A 20034-nucleotide genomic window follows, 5' to 3' on the forward strand; every position below is an offset into this window, starting at 1 on the left:
TCCAGAGCCCTCAAATTTTGGCTATTCCAGTTGATTTTCAAAATAGTCCTGTTAGCGTGGAAGGGTAGCAGAAATGCTCTGGCTGAAAATGCCTAAGAAGCTCATCAATAACATTTGCGACTGGGAGATCTGTGTAATTACTACAGCATTTTCAAGTAAAAGTGCTAGAATTATAAATGTCTCTAAATGCCTATGAAGGTATAGATTTGACAGGGCCTGGGTTCTGCCTGATTCTAACCCGGGGTTTATGTATGTCCTGTGGTAAAGCATTTAATGTATTCGGCATTAGTTTGCCTCTTACAGAGAAGAGCTGGTCTATACCGACCATGTAAGGCTATTCTAAAGTCTGTCATTTGACACCTAGATTTGAGTATGAATGGTGGTCATGTATATATAAACCATCCCTGCTATCTTCAAGTTACTTGGCCTTGCCAAAAACGAATCTAGTTTGACTCTCCCTATAATCTGCAGCGTCCCTCATCTCCAAAAGAGGCAGTAAACAGCAGGTGATGCTGAGAAACACTGTGCATTCCGTTTCTCTTCCAGCAAATCCGTGCATTAGTTACTCAGATGAGATGCAGGTGTCTATCCACTGAAAACAACATAAAAATGGAGAAAATGGAGCACAACAAATTAGCCTTGGACACAAAATGCTGGTAATAAAGCTTCACTTTGCCTGTGTCCAGGCAGACTCCTCGGGGCATCAGATGAGCTGTGACACATGATCTAACGCTGAGACCTACTGATAGCGTAGAAAGCTGAAACCCCTCCTAGAATTCTATGATTGAGTTTTATGTTTAGGACTTTCTATTTTCACCTATTTTTATTGGTGCATTATAATTGTAATGTTTGTACATGCACCTGGTGTAACATACAATTTGGCCAATATTGTTCCCAGTACTTCCCTTTTCTGTCCCCTCCTGCCTCACCCAGTCCTTCTTGTACTGACACCCCGCCCCCCCAGATCTTGCTTTGCCCCTTTTTATCTTCTCATATTGAAGCATAGAATTCTTAAGTTTGGCTTATTTTCCTTAACAATGTTCTCGAGTTCCATCCATTTTCCTGAAAATGACATAATGGAGATTTAGCCATAAAGAATGAAATTGTGTACACATACATTTTCTTCATTTACCCATTAATAGACATTGATTTGAGGTTTGTGTGGGTTTTTTTTTTTTGGCGGGGGCGGGGAGGGCTGTAGCTGAGTTCAGTTTTGGCTTGCGCTGGTGCTCCGCTGGTGGATGAATCCTGAGAAGTCACCTCGGTGTCACCCTCAAGCTCAGGCTCAACTTTCTTAGCCAGCTGTCTCCCAGCTCCACTCACTGCTAAAAGCTGTTGATGTCCCAGATGATACCCCTGTGCTCATACAGGGCGATCAAGGCTCCAAGCATGAATGGTGTGAGCTTGGTGAACACAGTAGTTGGCTGGGCAATTTCCCTCAAAGACCATGTGAGGCAACAGCTTCTCGCTGTCCTCTGCACTCTTCCCTGCAGCCTGGAGCTCCTTCCAGGCCGCCTCTATTGATTTCCCCTTCATCAGCGCCTCAGTCTGGGCTAGGAACGTGGCTAGGGGGATCTTGTGATGTAGACACTTTCGTGTCGGGTGCTGGATCTGGGCCAGGATGAGGAAGTCACAGGGTACCATCTTGGTGCCTTGGTGGATGAGCTGGTAGAATGCAGGCTGGCCATTGGTCCTGGCTTTCCTCATACGATGGGACCTGTCTGGTCCACACGGACACCAGACTTGGTGATGTATTTCCCATTGGACTGCATGTCGCCCTGTTGAAAGGAGGCAGCAAGATGGTGCAGGTCATAGGGCAGCATGGCATGTGTCTCACAGCCAAAGCAGTTGATGTACCAGGTTCGCAGGAGAGGGGCATTCTTCAAGGGTGTCATGTGGAAGTGCTGGTCTATCCAGTGAGTCCCTGAGAGCAGCTGCTCGAAGTGGTCAAAACCCACACACAGGGCAATGGAGAGGCCGATGGCTGACCACAGTGAGTAGTGTCCTCCTACCCAATCCCAGAACTCGAACATGTTTTGAGGGTCAATTCTAAACCCTTTCACTGTGGCGGTGTTGGTAGACAGGGCAACAAAGTGCTTTGCCACTGCAGAAGGATCCCTGGCTGGCGTAATCCTTTGCCATTTCTGCTTTGGTAATGGTCTCCTGGGTGGTAAAGGTCTTGGAGGCAACGGTAAACAGGACTCGGGGTTCAGGTTGGCTAGGGTTTTGGCAGCATGGGTCCCATAATGCTGGAGACACACCAGACCCCGGGCCCTCCGGCAGAGTATGGCTTGAGGGCATCGCTCACCATAAGAGGACCCAGGTCTGAGCCTCCGATCTGACCTTGACATCTGTGATGGACGTGCCCGTGTACCCCTTCCAGTTGCCACTGCGGACACGTTGGCAGAAGGATCTCATCTTTTCCAGAACTGTTGACCTCTGGCATCGCATCCTTGCGGCCCACCAAAAGGGGCGTGTTTGAGCGGTTCCGCCGGCCGCTGGCCTCACCGCCCGACCCTCGGTGCTGTCGAACTTCTTGCTGTTGAGCGTGCTCTCCCGGGCAGCCTCCCCACGCCTGGGCTTGGCCAGGTCCACCAGCGTGTGCGTCGCTTCCTCCCTCACCAGGTGCTTGGAGTAATCCCCCAGAATGTGGCCATGATTGGCGCCGAGTGGAGCTGAAAGGATCCAAGCACTCCTTGCTGGCATCGAGAAGGTTGAGGTCAGAACTATTATCTCGGTAGCGCTGCTGCAGCTTCTGGGACCGCGGGCCCTGGGTGAGAGCCACCCTGGCGGCCCCGAAAGGGTTCCCGGACCGCAGCGTGCGCGAGGGAGGAAAGGGGAGCGGGCGGTGGGAAGCGAGCCTGATCGCAGTATGTTAAACGATACTTCCTTCACTTTGATTAAAAAACAAAACAAAAAAAAAAAAAAAAAAAAGGTGTGCTGGGGGGTGATGTGCAGTCCTAACACGCTGTTGCGTACAAACTGCTAATTTCTTAACCTCTCATCAGGGCTGTTGGTCAGTAGCTTTTTTCCCTGATGAGTCCTTATCTGGCTTTGTTACCAGGGTAATACTGGCTTCATAGAATGAACTGGGGAATGTTCCATCCATTTCTGTTTCATGGAATAATTCAAGGACCATCGGCATTTGTTCTTCAGTGATTTGGTAGAATTCAGAAAATCCATCTGGTACTGGGCTTTTCTTTGTTGGAAGTCTTTTTATCACTGCTTCAATCTCATTCCTAGTTACTGGTCTGCTTAGGTTTTGCATGTCCTTTTAATTTTGGCAGGTCACGAGTGTCCAGAAACATGTATTCTAGGTTTTTTTTTATTTGGGGTATGTTTTCAACATGGTCCCTAATATCTAAATTTCTGATCTGTGGTGACTCTTTTCCTTGAGTATTTTTCTTTAGTATGGCTAAGAGCTTATAAATCCAGTCTCTTCAAAGAACTCTTCATTGACCGTTTGTATTTTTATTTCATTGTCACTTATTTTCTTTCCTAAAATTTTAGTTGCAGATGGACAAAATACCTTTTATGTGGTGCTGAGGATCAAACCCAGTGCCTCAGATACAAGGCAAGCACTTTACCACTGAGCTGCAAACTCAATCCCTTTACTGGTTTTGAAATGACTGTTTTTTTTTTTTTTTTTTTTTTTTTTTTTTTTTTTTGAAGAGCTTTGAGATGCACCATTATATTTTGATGTCTTTCTGACTTTTATGTAGGCATGTATAGCTATAAACTTTCCTCTTAAAATCATCAGTGTATCCAGAGGTTTTGGTATGTTGTATCACTAGTCTTTTGATTCTAAGAATTTTTAAATTATTACTATCACCAATTCATTATTTAAAACTGTATTCCATCTGTTTATATAGTTTTAGAGTTTGGTTTTTCATTCCATTATGATCAAGTAAGATGCAAGGTATTCTATTTTTTTCCTAAGAGTTGCTTTGTGGCCTGAAATATTCTATTCTGGAGAATGTTTCATGAGCCACTGAGCCAAAAGTGTATTCAGCTCTTGGATGAAATAATCTACAGATGTCAATTTGACTTAATATTTCTCAGGTCCAAAGAGCCTTTGCTAAATTTCTGGATGACTTATCTAGTGGTAAGAGAAGTGTTCATCTTTCAACATTGTACTAAGGTCTGAGTCTTTAATTCAAGCATCACCAGCTTTGGAGGTATCAATATCAGCTATCATGTGAAAATTATTTCCTTCAATAGTAATCAGATTAAGCTGGGAAAAGTTTATTGTTTCTATAATTTCATGCCTATTTCATAACTGAAATACTTAAGTTCAAACTCTTAAGTACTGTCTTACAGTGGTTTTACATACATGACAACATGTTTGATCTGGATGTTCATAGAAATGGGGAATTTGTAGCTGGAAGAACTGACATGCCAAAGATTATAATGGAACAGAAGAAAATTATTTCATTAGTATGAAGTGACCTGTGACTCTCTTGATTAAATTTGGCTTGAACTTGACTTTGGATATGAGGATAGCTACTCCTGCTTGTTTTCAGATTCCATTTGCATGGTATATTGATTTCCATTTTTCACTTTAATCTTGTGGCTATTTTGCCTAATGAAATGTTCCACTCAACATATTTGGGTCTTTTTAGAAATCCGTTCTCCAAGACTCATTAGCTGTAGAGATCTATTCATTTCTAACATTTTTGATATCTAGTATTTAATTTCCTTAAGAATTCCTCAAATGAAATTTTGTCAGCTCTGGAAATTTTGATTTTTTTTTTTGAAATATTTTCTATAGTACTGATTTAGTAGTCATCAATCTTATTTTCTCCTTATCCTTGAAGGTTTTTATTTCCCTTCTAGTCTGAAGAATAGCTTTGCTGGACAGCAATCATCTGGGTGGGCAGCTATTTTAAGGGTTGGAAACACAGTCCAGGCACTCCTGGATTTTTAAAGTCTGTGCTGAGAAATCTTAAGTGATTGATTGACTTGCCTTTACATGTGACCTGGTGCTTCTCTCTTTTTTTTTTTATTGTAAACAAATGGGATACATGTTGTTTCTCTGTACATGGACTAAAGGCATACCATTTGTGTAATCATAAATTTACATAGGGTAATGTTTGATTCATTGTTATTTTTTCCCTCCCCCCACCCCTCCCACCCCTCTTTTCCCTCTATACAGTCCTTCCTTCCTCCATTATTGCCACCCTCCTTAATCCTAACCCTAAACCTAACCCTAACACTAACCCCTCCCACCCCCCATTATGTGTCATCATCCACTTATCAGCGAGATCATTCGTCCTTTGGTTTTTTGAGATTGGCTTCTCTCTTGACGTTAAATTCTATCATTGTTCTCTATGTGGGGCATCTTAGTTATAATGTATTGTGGAGAGGTTCTTTTTTGGGGGAGCACCAGGGATTGAATTCGGGGGGGGGAGGGTGCTTGACCACTGATCCACATCCCTAGACTTATTTTGTACTTGGAGACGGGTCTCATTTAGTTGTTTAGCCCTTCACTTTTGCTGAGGATGACTTTGAACTTGCAATCCTCCTGCGCCATCCTTCTGAGTCACTGGGATTACAGGCATGCATCCCTGCACCAAGCTAGAGGTTCTTTTTTGATCTTTTCTACTGGGGTTCTGAATGCTTCATCATCTGGGTATCCATATCATTCTGAAGGTTGGGAAAAATTTCTGGTACTTCCCGGAAGAGGTAATCCAAGTCACCAACCTGCATCTTGCAATCTTCAATTCCAACAATTCTTGAATTTGACCTCAATGTTGCCCCAGAATCCTTGTGTGTTCTAGCTGTAATTATTTTCTTTACTATTATCCAAATGATAGTTTGGTCACTTTGTTTTCCAGATCAAAGATTGTCTTTAGCATGATCTAATCTGCTGGAGACTTTCAGCTGAACATCATCTTTCATTTCCAAGATTTGGTTTTCAATATCTCCTATCTCCTTACTGAATTTCTCCTTCATAATCTGTCTTGGCTTAATTCAGTTTTTATGTTCTTTGAATACATGGATCATTACAATTTTTAAATTTCATCTGCTTCAATGTGTCAGTGTTTCTGGTGAATTTTGAACTTTATGAAGTATCATGCTAACTATTTTTTCATATTTCTCATATTCTGTTGAGTTTTATGCATACGTTAGGATGGATTTCCTTTATACTCATGTGCAGACCCTTTTACAAGCAGTCTTCTTTGCCAAAGTGTCTTAGAGCAGTCTAGATTGAGAACCTCTTGTAGGTGTTGTATCCATAGTCTTTGTATTTTTGCTGTAGGAGTGAATGTCCTTAAGTGGAACCTCAAGGTCCATGCCTATCCCAACTTCGGGACTGTCCATTGTTTTGGAATTTCACATCTTCTATTAGTAACGAAGTATAGCTGAAGTTTGAGTATCAGCGTATAGAGCAAGTTGTAACATGTACTGGGTGGGTTTAAGAGTCTCTACCCTGTGAACTTGTGTTCCTATAGGTTTACAGGTTCTTAGCACCTCACAGAAAAGGGGAAAGCAATCGTAACTAAAGCAAACAATATACCAATTAAAATAAATACTTGGTGCCTATTATGACATCTGCACCACTAATTACCTCAGAAACGGGAATGGTGGCATCAGTAATTGCCAACGGCTGAGATGATGAACTAGATCTAGCATTAAGGTAAATGGCAGATGTCAAATATGCCATCTGCAATACTGATAACTGCAAGATGATAGGCACAAATCATGGAAACAAAATCGTTCTTAAAAGATGGTAAAAATACAGTTTGTTAAAAATTTGAGAATGTTAGAAATGTGAACAGAATGCAGAAGAGGTGTAGCAATTCATGGCTGTTGAGAAAAACAAAATGGTAGTGAAAACAATCTGGCAGTGGAAAAGAAATGAACAGAACTTGAACCCTCAGAAGACAAGGAAAAGTACCTGCTGTAGAAAAAATGCTAAAATGAAATAGGTAAATGCATATACACGAACTGGTCAGCACAGCAAAAATATCAAAATATTGTAATGATTACAATATTGAAAATGTTAATAAGTGAAAGAATTGCCTCCACTGAGGTACTCGGCACCGAGGGTGGAAGGTCCCTGCCTAGGCCCATTTGTTTCTTCTTGGCTATGTGCAGAATGAGCAAGGATGGGGGCTTGTGAACTCCTTCCTCTTCTGTGTTGCTCACAAGCAGCCCGTTGGAGTGGCCTGGGACAATCTGAAGTCTCTGCCACCCTTCTCAGAAGCATAAGGTGGGGTGGCATGGTAAATGCTGTGGACAGATTTTTCTAGATGGGTGCACCTCTAGGGTGGGGTGCTACAGAGCTCTAAGTAGGGAGTGTCTGCAGCTGGGACTTGGGCCTTGTCAAGCCCGAGGGACTTGGTTGGTGTCTGACCTGGAGAGTTGAGATCAACCCATTCCTAGGGCTCAGCATTGCTGATCCCTGCTGGGAGTCTGTCTTGGGAGCCTCTTAAGAATTCTGTTCACAGGCTTGGTAGCCAGACCCTCCATATTCTGCTGCCCAACCTCACCAGGCTTGGTCCCTTACCTGCCTTTTCGGATTCCTGACTCTTCAGCTCATCACTTGAGCTGCCAGACTCTAAAGGAAAGCAGGCTGAACTCCCCTTCATTTTTGACTCGACTCCCCCTGGGAACAATCCTATCTTGTGTCTTCTGCTGGGGCTGGGGGACACTTGCCAGAACCGTGTGTCAATGTGAGCTAGTTCTCCAGGGTTCCTGCAAAAGGAAGCTGCACTCAGGTCTCAAGATGGTGCCCACCTCAGGTCTCGGCTTGCTAGTTGAGGAAACACAGCACTGTAAAGATTCCAGTTTGCTGTGCAGCCTCCAGACAAGCTAAATCCAGGCTGCTTCTCTGATCTGATGGGCTTTCCTGTACCAAACTTGTCCACTATCTTTCCCTGGTGGACCTGTGCCAAGGCAACTGCTGCTGCACACAGCTTGGCTCCAGTGCTTATTTGCTCAATGTACCTAAACCTCCATGGAGAGACTGTCTGATGGAATTCTGGTCAATTCTCTTGCATCAACCTTGCCGAGGAGCAGCTTGAATTCCAAGTTGTGGAGTAACTGGAAATGCAGCCTTCCTCGAATTCAGCATCTTGAATCCTCCCAATGGCCTCTTGTAAGTGCGCACCACTTTTTGGGGAGAGGTGTAAGACTTACGTTACAATTTTATTACCTGAAATAGTGCCTCTCTTATCACTGTAATCGAGTTTCACCAAGATGTAATTACATGTGAAATACATAAACCATGGATATCTCTATACTTGAGGTCCCTTTTGAAATTTTCTCTTGGTGGGTGGGTGAATTGCATTAAGTTGATTCTAGTATTCAGAAAAGGACATTGCAAAGGAGAGAACCAAAACCCACTGAGCTTTCTTTTCCAAAGCTCACCAGCTACGGTACTGGTTCCTTTCAACTGAGCAGAATGTGTTTTCTGTCAGGTTTTCCACAGTCACTGGCCCACTGCCTTCTGAAGAATGTTTGAAGTGGGGAGTTTTTGGACAGTTAGAATGAATGAATGACCCATTTGTATTTTGAAAATAGTCCTGTACTGTCTTCAACTGTCAGCTGTATATTACTTCCCTTTATCTTACTTTTGGTCTGTTTTGATTGTGTATTTCTAGAGTAACTCTGCAGCCAGTAACTCAATGAACTAAATATCTTTAGTTGTATCCCTTTGTCCGCAGGGTAACTTAATGAACAATGTTAGATAAAAGAAAATGATTTTCGTAAACATTCTCAGAATGAGTTGGTCATCTCTAACCTATAGACCATTCCTCTAAAATGATCCTTGGATGATCTCAAGATTTAATTTCTGGGCCCTTTTGTGCATTTTCTCTGAAAGTCATAAATTCTCATTTTAGCCACAACTATCTTGTTCTTCCAGACCCACAATCAAGTGCAAACCTTGCTGCGATTATACATTCTGGCATTTTACTATACATTCATAAAATTGTGAATTAATCCTGTTTGAAATAGATATAAAATCTGCATCATCTAAAAGGTGCTCTTACTGCCAACACCTGAAGGAACCTTTCTCCATCAGTGTTTCAACACCATAGCAGCTGGTTAGTAACATGTCATTCAGTGCATCATACTTTATATTAACTGGGCGTTTGTTGCCACTTTGAATTGTGTTTTGAATAACTTTCTAATTATACTAGAAGAAATAAGATAAAACCAACATTAATGTAGACCAGTGATTTGGATCTGAGGCTGATGAATTTGGGTAATGAATTCCAAATTGAAACAAAGGACTCGAACATTCGATTCACAATCTACGTCCTAATTGGGTGTCTAAACAGTAAGATGTCCTGAACCTGAATTCCCTTGAAAGGTGCCAAGCTGATAGTGCAGCATGGACTAAATGCAAATGCAGGATTTACAAGATACTAGATTTTAGCTGACTTTTACAAAGGGAAAGAAAATTGAAATTATGCCTTAATATTTTCAATTATGAAAAATATGGTAAAATATTAAGCCTATTGTGGTTGAACAGTTGCTACAAAGCTGAAGCAGTTTGCTGTTTGCATTGGTAATACAAAGGAAGTCGACTTGGGATGGCCAGATGGTGACTTCAAGGTGTATTCTATCGCTGGAACCAAGGACCGGATTTGTACTGAAGTCCAGGAATAAATGTGTATGTTGGGCCTCAGAGGAGGAAGCTCCATGTTCTACCTTTCATACTCGGGTCCTGAGAAGAGAACTAACCTAGGTTTGCTTCCTACCAGAGGTGGTAAGTTCAAAAGGAATTGAAGGAAGAAGGATTAGGAAATGGAGGAATGTTTATTAAGGGAACCAGCATTTTACTAGTATGGATAAAGTATGTTCTTCTTGTACTTTCCTGTGGCACTAAATCAATACAGAAATCATAATGTCTGTGCTCAACTTTGTTCTATGCATAATCATGCTATTTTTATTGTATAATTGTGGATATTCTGTGGTGTTTTAAATACCACAGCTTTTCAGCTCTTGATGGTGCTCTTGATGGGTGACGTCACAGAACTAGGACTTGCCCAATACTTCCCAGATGAGAGATTTCACCCTGTTTTTCATAATTGAATATGCTGAGGCATGGTTCGTTCACACTTTCGGGTTGCCGCTCCCTCCTTCCCTCCTCACTGGGAATTCCAGTCCAGTGTCTTGGTTACTGGTGAGTAGGATGCTGTTATTCACCTGGCAATTTCTCTTGCTTGCCACTTGTAAGATTTTCTCTTTATCCTGGTGTTACTAGTGTTGACTTATTAGTGTACATTTGTTCTGTTCTGCACTTGATTCCTTTATATCATGTTTCCTTTAATTCTTCATTTCTCAGCCATTGTGTTATCTTCATACTGGTCTCTTCCATTTCAACTTGATCATCCTGGTTGTCTTTGAAATGCATCTTACAGCTTCTGGATTTTTTTATGGCAGAATTAATGGACTTATGAATTATGTTCTGATTACTTTTCATATGAGCGTGTTGTAACAAATGGGGTCATGACCATGTATGAACCATTTCCTTCGAGTGTAGACTGGACCTGTGGTTGGCTTTTAATTGGTCAAATACGGCAAAGGTGGTGGGACCTTACTTCCTTGATCAGTTATGTTTTATACAAGACTATTGTGGAAGACTGGAGTGAGAAGCTTCCAGTGGACCTTTACGTGAGCTGTCCTGCTCTGCCTCTGGAGAGGCCCGGGTGGCAGGGAGCTGGGTGCAGCTTCTAGGACCCAGGGCCTCAGCCCTGCACTTTGAAGATGAATTCTGCCCATGTGAGAACCTGAGGATGGCTCAGAATCCAGAGACTGCCAAGCGAACACCTGCAGTCTTGAGGCCCAGCTAGGCCTTGCCCACTCTCCAGGCCTGTAGGAACCAATAATCGGATGTGTCCTTAGTTGCCAAATTTAATGATCATGCAGCAAGGGATATTAACACAGATGGTATCTGGTTTAGTTGATTTGAAATCTTTTTAATACTTTGGTTATACATAAAACAAAATTGAACACAATTGTGTGTTGAGTTAGTGTCACAAGAAAGTGTGAAAAGAACAAAATCTTAGATATAATTAAGATATATCACATTTAAAAAAAAATTTGACCTTTTGTATACCTATTTTACCTCAATGTAAGAGCCTAACAATACGTACTTTAAGAGGTAGAAGAATCTCATGTAATTACGTCCTGAATCTAATCTTCTGTTAATCTTCCCCTTGATCTCTCGTGAGTATGAGATTTCAGATGTTTTTAAATTTCAATTAGCAGGCTTATCACACATGCAGGTTGTCTTGGGGAATTTTCTTTGACTGCCCCAGTTGGTCGTGAGTCTGGCTTTGGTCTCCACGCTGCAGTCTCTGCCCTGGGTGGCTGTGGGACTCTGGGGCTTCATGCCACGTGGGCTCCGGCATGGCTCGTTTCCTGGGGAGCTTTGGCACCCTCCTCCTCGGGCAGGGCCCCTTGCTCTTGAAATTGCAAAAAAGTGCAGCCTCAGTGCTGACCTCTCTTCAGAAGAGCTGTCACCCCGCAGGTGGTGAGGGGATCAGCCCTGCATCCCTGTGGCTCCAGAGTCCCTGCACCCAAGGCAGCCTGACTCCTGGTGCTTCCTCTTGCTCCTCCTGCCAGCACAGCACAGAGCGCGTGCTGGTTGATGTACACTTACAACTGACCCATGGAGGTGCTGGTTTGGATCGTGGTTGGGGCTTGGTCTCTGTCGTCACGCCCTAGAGCTACTGTGAAGGTACCACCGAGGGGTGGCCTAACTCCTACCTCAATTTTGAAGAGCAGGAGGCCAAATGATGGGTGAATTTCTTCCAGGCCTCTCCCTTTAGCATGTAGGCAGTCTTCCCATGGCCTTCCCTTTGTGCCTGTCCCTAATCTCCCCTAAAGACACTGGTCCTGTTGGAGTAGGGCCACACGAAGGGCTTCGTTCACCTTGCCTCGTGGAGTGTTTCCAATGGCATCCTGAGGTAATGGAGGCTTCGTCCGGAGTTTGGGTGGTTGTAATTCAACTCGTGATAGTCCTTCTCTCCTAAAATCGATCTAGTTTTGTTAAATATTGGGAACACGTTGTAGGGAGCAGGAGAGAGGGGACATTATCTTCAGCTGTGATGTTTTGCTATATATACTTGTGTGTGACAACAAAACTGAGTCATCCTTTCATGTCTTTCCCCTTAATTTAAAGTGCAACCTGTTTATACTTCTTACTAGGTCAGTGTCGCTGATTCTTAAACACGGTCTTTGAGATTGTCCACAATGGTGAACTTGAGGGTACATGGCATAAGATTTAACAGTCTCACGCTTGGGCCACAGGGCTTCTTGTTCATGGTTCCTACAGGCCTTGGGATTTGGCAGAGCAGGAACTACCACGTTGGCTCCAGTCCTCCGTCCTAGCTGATCTAAAGCTTGGTGAAGCTGAGATTTGGAAGTATCTGTTCCGGTTGGCTGCTGCTTTTAGAAAACCTTGAACTGTTTTTTTTTTTTTTTTTTTTTTTTTTTTTTTTTTGTGTGTGTGTGTGTGTGTGTGTGTGCGTGTTTTTTGTTTTTTTTGTTTTTTGTTTAAACTAAAAAATGTCAAAAGTGGTTAAAAGCACAAGCTCTAACTTGCTTTCCTACTGTGTGCCACTCCTGGATGAGTAGGGCAGATTGTTCGTGCAAGGCTGCCTCTGGGGAAAGCAAAGAGCGTGTAGAAGTCCCGGGACTCGCTTCCCCACTGGCCTTGCAGGACGGGCTCTGGTCCCCTCCCAGTGCTCATCTGGCATCCCCTGACACGGGGCTTGTTGCTAGGTCTGTGGTCTCTGCCAAAAGGAGCAGAAGGAAGCCGGGTTGGTGAGGCTACCAGAGTCTGGGGTGGCTGAGGAGGGCCAAGTGGATCCTCTGTCCAGTGGTGAGCAGACTGCTGCTTACCGAGTTCATGGACTTCAAAGCTTGCCTTCCCCTTACCTGATAATAGGCTCTTGTACATCAGTGGTGTCCTCCTGCGGGTGAGGTGCAGGGTGTGGCACTTGGGCACACGTGGCTTCTTGGTCTTCCGCCTTCCAGAGACACCTTTCCCTTAATACCTAAAGAAAACTCCCAACTCCCACCACCCTTAGACCAGGACCACAGCACACTCCAGTTGCAAGGGCGCATGCGTGGGGAGAGCAGTTACAGCTCAGGTCTTTATGACTTCTCTGTCCCTGCTCCAAATCCTTATGGCTCTACCAATTACTCTTGACCTACGGAAGACGAGGCCTTTCTACCATTCCTACACGGAGAACGGCCCAGACAAGACTCACACTCTAAACGGTGTTCTGTCAAAGGTTTTGAAGTAAAAGAGGAACAGCCGCCCAGCAGGGGGCCCCGCCTCCCTCCTCAGGAGTTCCCGATGCGTCAGACCTTGCCCATTTCTGGACCTTTCCTGTCGCCCTCTCTGGATACCAGTAGGCAACTCCAAAGTTCCTGTTGGTTTTCCAGTTATACAGTCACCTAAGTGGCACCTGTTCAGCAGAGTCTACTGGTCCTTGCTTTGTTGCATTGGTGTCTAAGACCCAGGTGGTCATTGGCTCTCCCTCCACTGGAGATGGTCACTGCCGGTCTTAGTGTGTGCAGCTACTTGTTTGAAACTATTTCCTGCACCCATGACTTCCCTATGTCCAACTGCCTATCCTATTTACTTCCCGAAAGCCCTGTTGTCTCAAACTTAGTGTTTAAAATTTGGAGCACTTAAATTGAACTCAAAGACCTTTAATCTCTGTTGGGCCTGAAGGTCAGATCTTGCTGATCAATGTTGCCCAATTTCCTTGATTGACCTGAAATTTTTCATGTTTGATCCCCAAATTTGGTTACTGTGCTCTATCCATTCTACCTGCTAGAATTTTCTGGAATCTGGCAAGCTTCTTCCAAGTCCCATCTTCATGTAAGTTAGTACTGAAGCTATGTCTTACCTCCCTCTGGCTGCTATTTCCTCCCTGTGATTTTTTTCCCTCTGGGGGCAGCATTTAGGGTAGCCTGTGGCGTTTGCTCCTGGTGCTCACACATGCACAATCCCATGCAGCTGAGGGAGAGGGTGGGATGGCAGTCGCTTCACCAGTGATGTGACATTGCACTCCTGCAATGGTTACATTGAGCCTGTTCTCGGACTCTTCCCCTGCTGGCCTGGGAAGAGCAAGCTACCACGTATCCTACAGACACAGAAAACCAATTTTGCTAAGGGAAGGGAAGTCTGTAAGGTCATGATTCCCCAGATAGGCCTCTGAGAACAGTCCTAGCATGCACCTGGACTTGAGATCCTAGGCAGAGGACCCAGATAGGCTAGGCCTGGACTTCTGAGCCACTGAACAGTGAGATAAATGCTACTCTTAAGAAAAATTTCATCCTGATAATTCTTATAGCAACATTTAATTAACACACATTTTCCTGACAGTGTTTTTTTTCCCCTTCTGGGGGAAGAAAAATGTTCATGACTGTTCTGCTTTGGGTATGTGCTCCAAAGTTCACATATTGGAAGCCCAGTCTCCAGGTGGTGGTGTTGATGAGGGGCTTTGTAGGCCACGCATGGTGCCCTTGGAAGTAGGATGCTGGCGTCACTGGAATGGGCTGGCTGTAACTAGATTGGTTCCTTTCTCTCGCCCATGAGATGCCTCTGTCACGCATCACATCGATGCAGCAGGAAGGCCCTTTCCAGCTGCCAGCACCAGAACTATGAGCTAATGAGTCACTGATAACCATAAGCCACCTGATCTGTTGTTCAATAGCACAGAACAGACTAAGACCATGCTGTCCTGTTCTCCCAGGGTGAAGCCACACCTGCTAATGAGGCACGACGACCTTTCTGGATTTCCATAGTGTTGAGCTTCTTTTAGCCTCTAGAATGAGCCATCCCCCTCCTCTCCAGTGCCTCTGGATTTTCTCTTCCCCCAAATCTTCAAGGTTCTAGTTTAGATCTGACTACTCTTGGCATCATCCTTCACCTAACCCAAATTTTTGGTTTAGTTACCCTTTACCAAAGTTCTTTCCACATTTTATCCACATCTTAAAATTGTCCAGTCCTAGTGCAAATGATGAACCATGAGTGGGAAGGAGATCATGTCTGTGCATTATTATATCCTGTCTTAAAGTTGGAGGTCATTAATCTATGTCCAGAACAAATGAATGGTTTATGATAAAATATTGGCCCAATTGGATATAAACCAGTAGTGGTGTCCTAAGACCCATAGGGCACCGTCTTGCTGGTTAGTGACAATTTTGTTATGCACGCCAAGGCCACTCCAAAGGCTGAGACTTGTTCCTTTTTTCTTTCCTTGGCAGCCTCAGATTGTATTTTTGCCCCTCTGCTCCCTCTGTATTCTTACCACCAAAAGGGTATCCATTTCTCTTGCAAAAGTGCCCTTAATCCTCTTTTTAACAAGGCAATTTTCAACAGTAACAAAAACTAGCAAGTTAAAAATCGTGAGCAATCTTTTACTTTTTAAATATTTAGTTGTAGAAGGACACCTTTTCATCTTTTTATGTGGTGCTGGGGATCGAACCCAGTGCCTCACACATGCCAGGCAAGCACTCTACTACTGAGCTCCAACCCCAGCCCAAATTGTAGGTAATCTTGATCACATAGTTCTGTGGTTCTGGTCCATGATTGAAATTCACTGACTCTGGGAAAAGAGTGGAAGTCTTCTTGGCACTTCTAACTTTCAAATCTAGAACCAGGGACAATACTCAATAAAATTTTTAAGACTCTGGTTTCAACCATAAGTTGTACTAGTTTCCTTTTTTCCCTGCATGAAACCAAAATGGAGCAGTGTCTTTCCATATGCATCTCAGAAGATTTCTTTTAATCAAGATCTTTACTTTCTGCACAATGGAACCATTAATTTCAAATTCCCCTGGGATTACTGCTAGAATCTATTAGCTTATCTACTAGGATATAGTTAGAATACTTCGATTAAACAGACTGGGTTATAATCTATAATATTGTAATGGTGGGATACTAAAGAATTTTAACAAACTAGAATAATTAGGATTAGATAAAATACTGTCAATCTTACAACTCTTCCTCTGGCGGCTAGACATTGAACTACTAAATTTTAAAATGACACTAGAAAGTAAACACAAATGTTGTCGCTTGTGCACAATGAACTGTTCTCTACTAGATAACTAAATACGATGGTTTTGCAAATTGTGACAGGGAAAGATGTTAAATCTGAGGTGAATGACCACCTCAGTACCTACTGTCTCCTCTGTGTTTTCTAATACTTTAAAAGTAGTCTTAATCTGGTAAACCTTCTAAAGCATCAGATTCCAAGCTGTAAGATGGGTAAAAAAGTTAGAGATGGCACTTATTAATGCCATTTTGGAATATTCTTGACCCTTAACATCTGACAGCTGAACCTTGAAAGTTTCCTCCTCCACTGCTTCAGTGGTTAACTGTAGAGCAGCTACTTTCACTTTGCCTTAATGAAGGGCCACATATGTGTGGCTGGATTTGCCTCATATGCATAAGTCTTGGGCAGACCAGGAGGATGACATTTTTAAATAGCAAGGGATCAAGGGTGAGCACCTCTATTGTGAGAAAATAAATCATCTGAGTCAGACTACTTCAGCTACATGCTGAATTAAAAATACTGTCTTGGTAATAGATGTTGAAAATAAGTCAATAAGCTATTTAACATTACCATTTTCCTTCAGAGGATTCAAATGCCCTCAATTGTGGGTTATAGAAAATTGCTCAATTGATTCCTACTGTAGTAATCTGTATGCAAAGGACTTGCAAGTCTGTGACTTAGCATCAAAGAAACCCTACTAGATAAAAATCAATCTCAAGGTAGATTTTATTGTCAATGAATCTCTTGTTTATATGGTGTGCTGAGGATCAAACCTGGGCCTCACACATGCCAAGCAAGTATTCTACCACTGAGCCACAACTGCAGCCCAGAGATGGCTTTATTATTAAAGTTCAACTTCAAGTAAGTTCTATATAGAAAACATACTGCACAGTGGACACTCTACTATGTATTAGATTACAAACTTCAGGTAATATCAACACTGGCATTTGTGATCTAGAGGCAGCTAAATGACTGCTCCAAGTCATGTACCTTGAGTAATTGAAACCAAGTGCAAAGAAGGGATGCATCCACCTGTGGAGAGTTAGGAAGCTGGATTGGATCTCATGGTAACGGAACATTTGGCATAAGGGTAGAGCTCACCTTATGCATGTGGTCGAAGTACAGTGTTGATTCTAGGTGGAGAGAGAAGCTTAGCAGAAATATGGTGGGCAGGACCACAGAACCTAACTCCGTACTCTGATAGCATTTAAATGGCTAACTTACATACATTAAACAGGGCCTTGTCCCAATGTATAAACGCAAAAGCTTATGACACCGGCAGATCCAAGGTTTCCTGAGGTTTAATCAAAAGAAATCCAGGCTTTGTTAAATCCCTAGTGTTTTCTGTAAAATGTGTTCTTAAGGCATGATTGTAGAAATACTAAGAAATTGAGTACTATATGAACTGGGCACTTGGGAATTTGGAATTCAAACCCGGACTCTCAAATCTTTTCAGTCTGACACCAAAGACCTATAACCTCAACTAACTCTGACCATGCTCTAAGTATGCCAGCTGAGCCACCGATGGGAGTGTGTTAACTTTAGAGGTCTCCAGGGGCCTTTCCCACCAGGTGACCTGCTGAGGGAGGGAGACTGCCCTATCCAAGTTCTGAACTGCTTCCCTTATAAAGCAGGGTAGTAAACACCAGGATGAGGCAGGATCTTAGCTTTATTTACAGGACTGGAAAAGGGTCCGTTGGTCAAAGCACAAATCATTGTAACCATCATTTCCCATTTCCATATTGAAAGATTCTGCTTTCTCTCAGAAAAAGAACCATACTAGAACATGATGTAAACTGGCTTATTTAAAGAGCCAATGGAATACAGAATGATCCATCCAGTATGAATGTTCACTGTGGGTCTACTGTGTGCTTAAGAAGTCACTTTGTGCGGAACAGCTTTTATTACATGGTATATTGTGTATAGTCAGGAAGCATTCATAATACAAAACTTCTGTCGAACTTAGCTAATAAATTGGAGATGAGTGTACATACATAAGTATGAGTGTTCAACCCCTAGTTGAGACTTTGGGTTTTAGAAGGAAATAATCTTAGAATTCTATCTTTTAAACTAAGATTTTATATCCATTCTGCCTTCTCAACATCTGTTAATTGTTTCATGATTGCCAGCATTAGCTCATTATGTGCTACCTAGGCACAAAAGTAAGGTTTATTTAAGCACTAAATCAGCAACTTTTGAAAATATCCTCTACTTCGTTCCAGCTTGACTTCCCCTCAAAATATCCATTTGGGGCTTTTGGATTCACTTCTCAGATACGGAAATAAATTTGGCACAACAAAAACCATTAAGCTACATCCATACCTAGTGAATAATCTCCACTGAGTGGAGATGAAATTGCCTTCAGGATCAAAGAGTTCTTGCTTGTAAATGACTCGGCATGAGAAATAATTTAGTGATGCATAAGTGTTTGCTAAATAGCACATTAATGTTAGATAAGTTATTTTCACACGAAATCAATACAATGCAGAAGATTTTAAATTAATTCAAGAAAGGAATTCTTCTGGAAAAACTGCAGTATGCTATGAACCATGATTGTCATGGGTTCTTTGTGAAGATTGAGGCTTCACCTCTTTCAATAAGTAGATCAAACTCTGCTGCTGCCATTTCCTTTATGGTTGTTGCAAAGAATAAAACAACTTGCCACCTTCTGACTCCTCGCTACCACTTGATCTATCATTTGTGGGGTTGTCACAATGGTGAGTCTCATTCTCGGCCTATCCAGGATATGATGGTTAGTAATTTGTTAGCTAACACTCTACCTTGATTTTTCCTAACTTTGGTGTCCCCTTGGACCAAATCCCAAATCTCATTCTGTGATTGGATTCGGTGCTTCGCAAAGGCAGCCTCAGGGGAGATGCCTGATTTGAACATTTGAAGCACTAGGTTCACGTACACTTTCATAATACTTAAGAAATCTCATGGCTCGGGACACAAAGGCAGTTGTCTTATTAATGTGATGTGTCGCTGCACAGTCATCAGTAATTCAGAAAGAAACCTTCCAGACATAAGTTCAAGCTGTTACACAAATGAGGTGTTCTCATGTTTTCTACTTACGTTGCTGAATTTCAAAGGATCACTTACAGGTTTCCTTCCAATGAGATGGCATTGGGAAGATTCTCTAAAAATGGGTTTAATACAGTATTGAATAGGATAAGACTTGATCTGGGTACTGAGAATCTCCACTGAATTACCAACTTATTGTGTGTAATGACCTATTTCTCAGTGACAAATTAGAAGGTATACTGAGTGCAATTTTCATTATCAATGTGGTATTTACTTGTGAAAAACCAATTTTGAATCTGGTACAATTTAGGATAATTGTTCTATTAAGAATTTTTAATTTGAATTTTACCTGAGAATTGTTACAGGTTGTGACATTTCAAATAGTATGTGATTATGGTCAAACTTGATAGAAATTTAAATAGATTGTTGTATATGTAAAGTTACTTCAAAATATAATTTATTAGAAAATATGGAAAGATAATCATTTAAAGTGTATGATACTTTAATCTTTCATTTTAACATTGAAACCATTTCAGTTACACATGACAATGTATTTTGACATACACACATGGAGTATAACTTAACATTCTGTGGTCGTACATGATGTGAAGTAAAACTGTGTATTCATACGTGAACATAGGAACATGGAAATTGCCTTCCCAATTCTTTTCCATTCCAATTCTTCCTCCCTTCCCCCTACTCCTCCCTGTCTGATTTGGTGAACCTCCACTCTCCTCCTCCTCTGGCTGATAGTCAGCATCTGAGTATCAGACTAGTCGGCCTTTGATGTTTTGGAACTGGCTTATTTCAGTACACAAGATAATCTCCAGTTCCATCCATTTATTGGCAAATGCCATAATTTCGTTCTTTATGACTGAGTAATATTCCTTGATGTACATGTAGTACCTTTTCTTTATCCATCTATTGAAGGGCACCTAGATTGGTTCCATAGTTTAGCTATTGTGAATTGAGC

General features: G+C 42.3%; 1 pseudogene; it reads right to left on the bottom strand.

The window, feature by feature from the left end:
- Positions 1-1128: 1128 nt before the first annotated feature.
- The window catches only part of LOC124994831 (glucose-6-phosphate isomerase-like), a 93114-nt pseudogene continuing 74208 nt past the window's right edge, over positions 1129-20034 (bottom strand).

The sequence above is a fragment of the Sciurus carolinensis genome, chromosome 10 (assembly GCF_902686445.1).
Source record: "Sciurus carolinensis chromosome 10, mSciCar1.2, whole genome shotgun sequence".
In the NCBI taxonomy this organism is placed as follows: domain Eukaryota; kingdom Metazoa; phylum Chordata; class Mammalia; order Rodentia; family Sciuridae; genus Sciurus; species Sciurus carolinensis.